The following is an 11,649-nucleotide window of genomic DNA, read 5'->3' on the forward strand; positions in this document are numbered from 1 at the left end:
TTTTCTAATAATAGAGTATCACAAACCACTAATTGGATGCAGCAATCAATCAGACAGTATCACACATGATAGGCTTGGATACATGGCTCAAGAGGGTAGGATACATGATAAGATTAGATACACAGCTCCAAACAGTATCACACAGGATATGATTAGATACCCTGCTCAAGAAGGTAGGATACAGGATAGGATTAGATATATGGCGCTAGACAGTATTACATAGGATACGATTAGATACTGGAGCTCAGCAGGAAGTATCACGTGATAAGATTAGATACACAGCTCAGTAGATGGTATCACAACTGGTAGAATTAGATGCAAACTAAGTTGGCAGTATCACACATGATAGGATTAGATACACGGCTCAGAGGACAGTATCACACAAGATAGGATGAAATATATGGCTCAGTAGACTGCTGCAGATACTACAGGATTAGATACAGTTCAGCAGTCAGTATCACACAGGATAGGATTAGATACAGTTCAGCAGTATCACACATGATAGGATTAGATACACGGCTCAGAGGACAGTATCACACAAGATAGGATGAAATATATGGCTCAGTAGACTGCTGCAGATACTACAGGATTAGATACAGTTCAGCAGTCAGTATCACACAGGATAGGATTAGATACATGGCTCAGTAGATGGGTTGAGACACTATACGATTAGATACAGGTTGCCTTGCTGCTGAGATCCCCAGGGATCAGCTGTAATCTGCAGAAGAGCCTGGCAGTAAGTGTTCAGTCTCCCTGCAGCGCCCCCACAGGAGGAATAAAGTATTACACATTCCTTATAGAACTTATTGGCAGCTGATGTAACGCACAGACATGTGGGGTCCTCCAGAGTAACCGGTGGGGTCCTCCAGAGTAACCAGTGGGGTCCTCCAGAGTAACCGGTGGTCTCGGCAGCCGCCCTGGCCTCCTCTAATGATAATGTCTGTTGTTGTTCATAAATATCCCATAAACCTTTCATGGTTGTTTTTATACTCTGCTCCCTCCCTGCTATAAAGTACACAGGACATAATAATATTTACCAGCGCCCACACCGCTCATTATAGGATGGCGCGGTTACATTTTTACAGGCAGGACAGATTTGGTTATAGGTAAGATCAGTCTGAACCCAGTGACCCCGGAGCAGACACGTTCCTGATCTCTATTGAAGTGAATGGGTTTAAATATGATTACTAAACAGGAAGTCCCTATGACAAACATTCCAGGAAAGAGATGTCGTGTTCTGTAATCTGCTGCAATGGAAGCCGAGCGTGAGGAAGGTTCATAGGAAACACGCCACACGCTTCCTTCATACATAATAGGGTGATTCATGGTTTTATTGCTAATGATGGGGAAACAAGTAAAGTCGCTGTACATGAGTATGTGACTGCAGTAATCAGAAGTCCACAGAGCCCACTGTGCTCAGCGGCATAAATCTGTATGTAGTGAGCTCCCCCTAGTGGTGGCTGTATAAATCTGTATGTAGTGAGCTCCCTCTAGTGGTGGCTGTATAAATCTGTATGTAGTGAGCGTCCCCTAGAAGTGACTGTATAAATCTGTGTGTAGTGAGCCCCCGTAGAAGTGACTGTATAAATCTGTATGTAGTGAGCTCCCTCTAGTGTAGGTTGTATGAATCTGTAAGTAGTGAGCTCCCCCTAGTGGATTCTGTATAAATCTGTATGCAGTGAGCTCCCCCTATTGGTGGCTGTGTAAATCTGTACATAATGAGCTCCCCTAGTGGTGGCTGTATAATCTTTGTGTAGTGAGCTCCGCCTAGTAGTGACTGTATAAATCTGTATATAGTGATCTCCTCCTAGTGGTGGCTCTATGAATCTGTAAGTAGTGAGCTCCTCCTAGTGGTGACTGTATAAATTTGTATGTAGTGAGCTCCCCCTAGTAGTGACTGTATAAATCTGTATATAGTGATCTCCCCCTAGTGGTGGCTCTATGAATCTGTATATAGTGAGCTCCCCCTAGTGGTGGCTGTATAAATCTGTATATAGTGATCTCCCCCTAGTGGTGGCTCTATGAATCTGTAAGTAGTGAGCTCCCCCTAGTGGTGACTGTATAAATCTGTACGTAATGAGCTCCCCTAGTGGTGGCTGTATAATCTTTGTGTAGTGAGCTCCTCCTAGTAGTGACTGTATAAATCTGTATATAGTGAGCTCCCCCTAGTGGTGGCTGTATAAATCTGTATGTAGTGAGCTCCTCCTAGTGGTGGCTGTATAAATCTGTATGTAGTGAGCTCCCCCTAGTGGTGGCTGTATAAATCTGTATGCACTGAGCTCCCCCTAGTGGTGGCTCTATGAATCTGTATGTTGTGAGCTCCCCCTAGTGGAGGCTGTATAAATCTGTATATAGTGAGCTCCCCCTAGTGGTGGCTCTATGAATCTGTATGTTGTGAGCTCCCCCTAGTGGCGGCTGCATAATCTGTATATAGTGAGCTCCCCCTAGTGGTGGCTGTATAAATACGTACGGATTGAGTTCCCTCTACTAGTGGTGGTAGAAATCTCTATGTAGTGATATCTGCTTAGGTTGGAATTATGGGGGGGTTAATCCACTTGGAATTTTTTCTTACATTTTTCTGTATTTGGCATGGTAAAGTGAATGGTGTAACTTGTCTGGTAGAAAACAAAAGTCTTCATACAAGCTCCTGGAAGAAGGTGAATGGAAGTTCGCCAGGTCAAGTGTGAAATCACAGTGGACACTGTTTGCCGTGGCGTATACTATAGTCTATAAAGTATGACCAATAGATCCATTATAAATCATCTTTTATAGCTGCTGACTCCTAAGAACACCAATATGTATAATTAATGATGACGTCAGGACAGTGGTTGCTACATATGTTATTCAGTGTGTAGACAGCGCCCCCTGGTGCTCGAGTCCTCACACAGCACGCATATCACATTATATAGCTGATGATGGGACTACCATAAATTGGTTCAGCCATTCGGAGTTTGATGATTGGTTCTCCCTGGTTCAGCTCATGGTCTGTATTGTTACAGTTGCTACTTACAGTTACAGTCCCAATAAAGGTTTATTCCCCATCTTTATAGATGGATATTCTCAGATAGTGCTTGTAAATAAATACAGTTTACTGCTTATTGAAATGTGCAGGCGTTCTTGAGATATTCACACTTTTCTTTTCTTTACAGCTCGCTCCTAGGAGACCGACCACTGCTGCTGTCTAGCCAGTAAGCACAGAAGCTGGCCAGAATTAGGAGGTAACAGAGCTCTCCAGCGATCCTGGCCAGTTATCAGTGCTTACAAGCTCAATAGAAAAGAGCTTTTAAGCCCTGAGCATGTTCTGCTGCTTTGCAGCAGTGGCTGGTCTCCAAGGTAACAAGCTGTAAACAAAAGAAAAGCGTTAAAGGGGTTGTCCACTACTCAGGCAACCTCTTTTCAATCACTGTTCCCCCAAAGTAAAATAATGACACCAATGCTCACCTCTGGTGCCGGCACCGCTCCAGCCGTACAGGCAATGACTCTCCCGGGAGCGCTGCAGCCAATCGGCAGCCGCTTCGCTATCCCTTCCTTTGGCATTGAGGGCCATCATACTGAGTGGAGGGTGGGCTGTGGGAGCCACCAAGCTGAGTGGGGGCTGTGGGGGCCATCATACTGAGTGGAGGGTGGGCTGTGGGAGCCACCAAGCTGAGTGGGGGCTGTGGGGGCCATCATACTGAGTGGAGGGTGGGCTGTGGGGGCCACCAAGCTGAGTGGGGGCTGTGGGGGCCATCATACTGAGTGGGGGCAGTGGGGGCCATCATACTGAGTGGGGGGTGGGCTGTGATGGAAATAATAATGAATAGTAACTGTGTGAGCATCATACTGAGGGGCAATCATACTGTGTAAGTCAATGTGGGGACCATGATACTGTGCGGGGTGTGAGAGCTGTAGAGCCATCATACTGAGTGGGGGGTGGGCTGTAGGGACCATCATGGTGAGCGGGGTGTTGGCTGTAGTGGCCATCATACTGAGTGGGGGGTTGGCTGTAGGGACCATCATGGTGAGTGGGGTGCTGTCATTGAGGACATTATACTGAGTGGGGGGTGGGCTGTAGGGACCATCATACTGAGTGGGGGGTGGGCTGTAGGAACCATCATGGTGAGTGGGGGGTTGGCTGTAGTGGCCATCATGGTGAATGGGGTGCGGTCATTGAGGGCCATTGTACTGTGTGGGGGGTGGTCTGTGAGGGGAATCATACTAAGGGGCTGTGTGAGCATCATAGTGAGGGGCAATCATACTGTGTAGGTCAATTTGGAGACCATGATACTGTGCGGGGTGTGAGAGCTGTAGAGCCATCATACTGAGTGGGGGGTGGGCTGTAGGGACCATCATGGTGAGCGGGGTGTTGGCTGTAGTGGCCATCATACTGAGTGGGGGGTTGGCTGTAGGGACCATCATGGTGAGTGGGGTGCTGTCATTGAGGACATTATACTGAGTAGGGGGTGGGCTGTAGTGGCCATCATACTGAGTGGGGGGTTGGCTGTAGTGGCCATCATACTGAGTGGGGGGTTGGCTGTAGTGGCCATCATATTGAGTGGGGGGTTGGCTGTAGTGGCCATCATACTGAGTGGGGGGTTGGAGGTAGGGACCATCATGGTGAGTGGGGTGCGGTCATTGAGGACCATTGTACTGTGTGGGGGGTGGTCTGTGAGGGGAATAATACTGAGTAAGGATCTGTGTGAGCATCATACTGAAGGGCAATCATACTGTGTAGGTCAATGTGGGGACCATGACACTGTGTGGGGTAACATACTGGTTGGGGGCATCATACTCACTGGGGGGTAGGTGTGGGGGTATTTTTATACTCTGTGTGCGGCTGGGGGCATTTTGAGACCATCAATCTCTATAATTGCCACGAAAGGGGTTTCGTGGGTGATAACACTTAGGGGCCTATATAGGGGCAATGTCTTAGAGCCCAATTAAAACTTTTGCTATTGGACCCCGTGGATTTTATGTACGCCCCTACCTAGGAATTCCTGGACATTTCTTAGTTATGCTGATGGTGACTCCATACAGCCCAACCCTTAAAGGACACAGCACGACCCCCCATCCACTTATATGGGTCCACATGTATGACCACTGCTCCCACAGAGGTCCCAGCAGTCCGACCCCACACATCTTATATCTACCCTGTAGATGATAAATGTTCTTGCAGGAATGGCCCCTTTATGTAAAAGTATCTAAATATTGGTTGGATTGAAGGACCAGCGATTAATATACAACCGGCTTCATGCCTATTTCGATGTGGCGCCTCGTATGCATACATTTATTCTTTACTCATCGCAGGCCGGTGATTTGTACTGATGTCGCGTCACATGAGAAATATTCCGGACTCTAATCTCAGCACCACTGTCTACTTCATTGACAGTTTGGGCTGTTTATTTCTTTCTCAGTTCTCAGTTCAGCCAGCAGGGGGCGAGAAGAACTCGAAAAAGAGAAATGCAAGGTGCAAGTGCATGGTGATTAATGCAGCTGTTCACATTTCTATGCAGGGGACATCTCTTTCCAGGAGTCTTTGCTTTTTACACCGTTTTCCATAATAAAAGTGTACTTTTTAGGCATTTAGATGTCACATTCATTATGACTTTTCAGCCATTTTTATACTATTTCTTTGTTCAATCCTTGTCCTTTCTTTAGTTTGCTCAATAAATGAAGGCATCACTATTATCCACATGTTTTTTGCTAATTCACTATGTGTCACCTTTCTGTTTTAATTTTCAGTGATCCCTTAAATCCAGATTCTGGAAATCTACAGTGACCTAATATTAGAGAAACTATATCTTATATATATATATAAAAAGTATTATAGTAGTTATATTCTTGTATATAGGGGCAGTATTATAATAGTTATATTCTTGTATATAGGAGCAGTATTATAGTAGTTATATTCTTGTACATAGGAGCAGTATTATAGTAGTTATATTCTTGTACATAGAGGCAGTATTCTAGTAGTTATATTCTTGTACATAGGGGCAGTATTATAGAAGTTATATTCTTGTAGATGGGGCAGTATTATAGTAGTTATATTCTTGTACATAGGGGCAGTATTATAGTAGTTATATTCTTGTACATAGGAGCAGTAGTATAGTAGTTATATTCTTATACATAGGGGCAGTATTATAGAAGTTATATTCTTGTAGATGGGGCAGTATTATAGTAGTTATATTCTTGTACATAGGGGCAGTATTATAGTAGTTATATTCTTGTACATAGGAGCAGTAGTATAGTAGTTATATTCTTATACATAGGGGCAGTATTATAGTAGTTATATTCTTGTACATAGGGGCAGTATTATAGTAGTTATATTCTTGTACATAGGGAGCAGTATTATAGTAGTTATATTCTTGTACATAGGGGCAGTATTATAGTAGTTACATTCTTGTACATAGGAGCAGTATTATAGTAGTTATATTCTTGTACATAGGGGCAGTATTATAGTAGTTATATTCTTGTACATAGGAGCAGTATTATAGTAGTTATAGTCTTGTACATAGGAGCAGTATTATAGTAGTTATATTCCTGTACATAGGGGCAGTATTATAGTAGTTATATTCTTGTACATAGGAGCAGTATTATAGTAGTTATATTCTTGTACATAGGGGCAGTATTATAGTAGTTATATTCTTGTACATAGGGGCAGTATTATAGTAGTTATATTCTTGTACATAGGGAGCAGTATTATAGTAGTTATATTCTTCTACATAGGGGCAGTATTATAGTAGTTATATTCCTGTACATAGCAGGCAGTATTATAGTAGTTATATTCTTGTACATAGGGGCAGTATTATAGTAGTTATATTCTTGTACATAGGAGCAGTATTACAGTAGTTATATTCTTGTACATAGGGGCAGTATTATAGTAGTTATATTCCTGTACATAGCAGGCAGTATTATAGTAGTTATATTCTTGTACATAGGGGCAGTATTATAGTAGTTATATTCTTGTACATAGGAGCAGTATTATAGTAGTTATATTCTTGTACATAGGAGCAGTATTATAGTAGTTATATTCTTGTACATAGGAGCAGTATTATAGTAGTTATATTCTTGTACATAGGAGCAGTATTATAGTAGTTATATTCTTGTACATAGGTGCAGTATTATAGTAGTTATATTCCTGTACATAGGGGCAGTATTATAGTAGTTATATTCTTGTACATAGGGGCAGTATTATAGAAGTTATATTCTTGTAGATGGGGCAGTATTATAGTAGTTATATTCTTGTACATAGGGGCAGTATTATAGTAGTTATATTCTTGTACATAGGGGTAGTATTATAGTAGTTATATTCTTGTACATAAGGAGCAGTATTATAGTAGTTATATTCTTGTACATAGGAGCAGTATACTAGTAGTTATATTCTTGTACATAGGAGCAGTATTCTAGTAGTTATATTCTTGTACATAGGGGCAGTATTATAGTAGTTATATTCTTGTACATAGGAGCAGTATTATAGTAGTTATATTCTTGTACATAGGGGCAGTATTATAGTAGTTATATTCTTGTATATAGGAGCAGTATTATAATAGTTATATTCTTGTATATAGGAGCAGTATTATAGTAGTTATATTCCTGTACATAGGAGCAGTATTATAGTAGTTATATTCTTGTACATAGGGGCAGTATTATAGAAGTTATATTCTTGTAGATGGGGCAGTATTATAGTAGTTATATTCTTGTACATAGGGGCAGTATTATAGTAGTTATATTCTTGTACATAGGGGCAGTATTATAGTAGTTATATTCTTGTACATAGGGAGCAGTATTATAGTAGTTATATTCTTGTACATAGGGGCAGTATTATAGTAGTTATATTCCTGTACATAGGGGCAGTATTATAGTAGTTATATTCTTGTACATAGGGGCAGTATTATAGAAGTTATATTCTTGTACATAGGGAGCAGTATTATAGTAGTTATATTCTTGTACATAGGAGCAGTATTATAGTAGTTATATTCTTGTACATAGGGGCAGTATTATAGTAGTTATATTCTTCTACATAGGGGCAGTATTATAGTAGTTATATTCCTGTACATAGGGGCAGTATTATAGTAGTTATATTCTTGTACATAGGGGCAGTATTATAGAAGTTATATTCTTGTAGATGGGGCAGTATTATAGTAGTTATATTTTTGTACATAGGGGCAGTATTATAGTAGTTATATTCTTGTACATAGGGGCAGTATTATAGTAGTTATATTCTTGTACATAGGGAGCAGTATTATAGTAGTTATATTCTTGTACATAGGGGCAGTATTATAGTAGTTATATTCTTCTACATAGGGGCAGTATTATAGTAGTTATATTCCTGTACATAGGGGCAGTATTATAGTAGTTATATTCTTGTACATAGGAGCAGTATTATAGTAGTTATATTCTTGTACATATGAGCAGTATTATAGTAGTTATATTCTTGTACATAGGAGCAGTATTATAGTAGTTATATTCCTGTACATAGGAGCAGTATTATAGTAGTTATATTCTTGTACATAGGAGCAGTATTATAGTAGTTATATTCTTGTACATAGGAGCAGTATTATAGTAGTTATATTCTTGTACATAGAGGCAGTATTATAGTAGTTATATTCTTGCACATAGGAGCAGTATTCTAGTAGTTATATTCTTGTACATAGGAGCAGTATTATAGTAGTTATATTCTTGTACATAGGGGCAGTATTATAGTAGTTATATTCTTGTACATAGGAGCAGTATTATAGTAGTTATATTCTTGTACATAGGAGCAGTATTATACAGGTCCTTCTCAAAAAATTAGCATATAGTGTTAAATTTCATTATTTACCATAATGTAATGATTACAATTAAACTTTCATATATTATAGATTCATTATCCACCAACTGAAATTTGTCAGGTCTTTTATTGTTTTAATACTGATGATTTTGGCATACAACTCCTGATAACCCAAAAAACCTGTCTCAATAAATTAGCATATCAAGAAAAGGTTCTCTAAACGACCTATTACCCTAATCTTCTGAATCAACTAATTAACTCTAAACACATGCAAAAGATACCTGAGGCTTTTAAAAACTCCCTGCCTGGTTCATTACTCAAAACCCCCATCATGGGTAAGACTAGCGACCTGACAGATGTCAAGAAGGCCATCATTGACACCCTCAAGCAAGAGGGTAAGACCCAGAAAGAAATTTCTCAACAAATAGGCTGTTCCCAGAGTGCTGTATCAAGGCACCTCAATGGTAAGTCTGTTGGAAGGAAACAATGTGGCAGAAAACGCTGTACAACGAGAAGAGGTGACCGGACCCTGAGGAAGATTGTGGAGAAGGACCGATTCCAGACCTTGGGGAACCTGAGGAAGCAGTGGACTGTCTGGTGTGGAAACATCCAGAGCCACCGTGCACAGGCGTGGGCAGGAAATGGGCTACAGGTGCCGCATTCCCCAGGTAAACAGCGGCAGAAGCGCCTGACCTGGGCTACAGAGAAGCAGCACTGGACTGTTGCTAAGTGGTCCCAAGTACTTTTTTCTGATGAAAGCAAATTTTGCATGTCATTCGGAAATCAAGGTGCCAGAGTCTGGAGGAGTGTCAAGTACCCACAGTCAGTGATGGTGTGGGGTGCCATGTCAGCTGCTGGTGTTGGTCCACTGTGTTTCATCAAGGGCAGGGTCAATGCAGCTAGCTATCAGGAGATTTTGGAGCACTTCATGCTTCCATCGGCTGAAATGCTTTATGGAGATGAAGATTTCATTTTTCAGCACGACCTGGCACCTGCTCACAGTGCCAAAACCACTGGTAAATGGTTTACTGACCATGGTATTACTGTGCTCAATTGGCCTGCCAACTCTCCTGACCTGAACCCCATAGAGAATCTGTGGGATACTGTGAAGAGAAAGTTGAGAGACGCAAGACCCAACACTCTGGATGAGCTTAAGGCCGCTATTGAAGCATCCTGGGCCTCCATAACATCTCAGCAGTGTCACAGGCTGATTGCCTCCATGCCACGCCGCATTGAAGCAGTCATTTCTGCCAAAGGATTCCCGACCAAGTATTGAGTGCATAACTGAACATTATTATTTGATGGTTTTTTTGTTTGTTATTAAAAAACACTTTTATTTGATTGGACGGATGAAATATGCTAATTTATTGAGACAGGTTTTTTGGGTTATCAGGAGTTGTATGCTAAAATCATCAGTATTAAAACAATGAAAGACCTGACAAATTTCAGTTGGTGGATAATGAATCTATAATATATGAAAGTTTAATTGTAATCATTACATTATGGTAAATAATGAAATTTAACACTATATGCTAATTTTTTGAGAAGGACCTGTAGTAGTTATATTCTTGTACATAGGGGCAGTATTATAGTAGTTATATTCTTGTACATAGGGAGCAGTATTATAGTAGTTATATTCTTGTACATAGGGGCAGTATTATAGTAGTTATATTCTTCTACATAGGGGCAGTTGTTGTGTATCCGCTTTTTGGGCTCCCCTGGTGGTTGCTGGTGGTACTTGTGACTTGTTTGCACTTTGCTTCTTCTGTTCACCTGCTTCCATCAGTGTTTGGGAGTTTCCTATTTAGCCTTGCTCTCCAGTCATTTCCTTGCCGGTCATCATTGTAACCAGAGCCTTCGGTTGCATGTTCCTGCTACTAGTCTGCTGATCAGCTAAGTGGACTTTGTCCTTTTGTTTTGTACCTTTTGTCCAGTTTGCAGTTTTTGTAATTCTCTGTAGCTGGAAGCTCTTGCGGGCTGAAATTGCCACTCCTGTGTCATGAGTTGACACAGGAGTCTTAAAGTAATTTCAGGATGGTTTTTGAAAGGGTTTTCAGTTGACCGTGAAGTCCTCTTTTGTATCCTTCTGCTATCTAGTAAGTGGACCTCTCTTTGCTAAATCTACTTTCATACTGTGTATGTCTTTTCCTCTTAATTCACCGTTATTACATGTGGGGGGCTGCTATCATCTTTTGGGGTATTTCCCTAGAGGTAAGCCAGGTCTGTTTCTTCCTCTACCAGGCGTAGTTAGTCCTCCGGCTGGCGCGTGGCATATAGGAAGCCGTAGGTATGCTCCCTGGCTACTGTTAGTTGTGTGGTAGATTTAGCTCACGGTCAACTCGAGTTTCCATCACCCGAGAGCTCGTTCGTTACTTATGTGTTTTTTACGTTCCCTTGCCATTGGGAACCATGACAGTATGACCGGCCTACAAAGTGTTAATTGTTTGGGCTGAAGCAGGAGAAAAAGAAGTGTTGAAGGGAAATTTTTTTTTTTTTTCTTTCCCTCAGAGTTTTGCTGCCTAGCCCTTAATTGCTGTTTAGCTGCTTCTTACCTCCTCTTAACCCTTGAATGGCTCTGACCTTAGCTGTTTAACATGGATGTCCAGAGTTTGGCTGCAGGTTTAAATAATCTTGCTACGAAGGTTCAAAATTTACAAGATTTTGTTATACATGCTCCTATTTCTGAACCTAAAATCCCTACACCAGAGGTGTTTTCCGGAGATAGATCTCGGTTTTTGAATTTCAAATATAATTGTAAATTATTCCTTTCTCTCAGACCTCACTCCTCAGGAGATCCTGTCCAGCAGGTTAAGATTGTAATCTCTTTGCTGCGAGGTGACCCTCAAAATTGGGCATTTTCATTGGCACCAGGGGATCCTGCGTTGCTCAATGTGGATGCG

This window comes from Ranitomeya variabilis, chromosome 2 (assembly GCF_051348905.1).
Source record: "Ranitomeya variabilis isolate aRanVar5 chromosome 2, aRanVar5.hap1, whole genome shotgun sequence".
NCBI lineage: Eukaryota > Metazoa > Chordata > Amphibia > Anura > Dendrobatidae > Ranitomeya > Ranitomeya variabilis.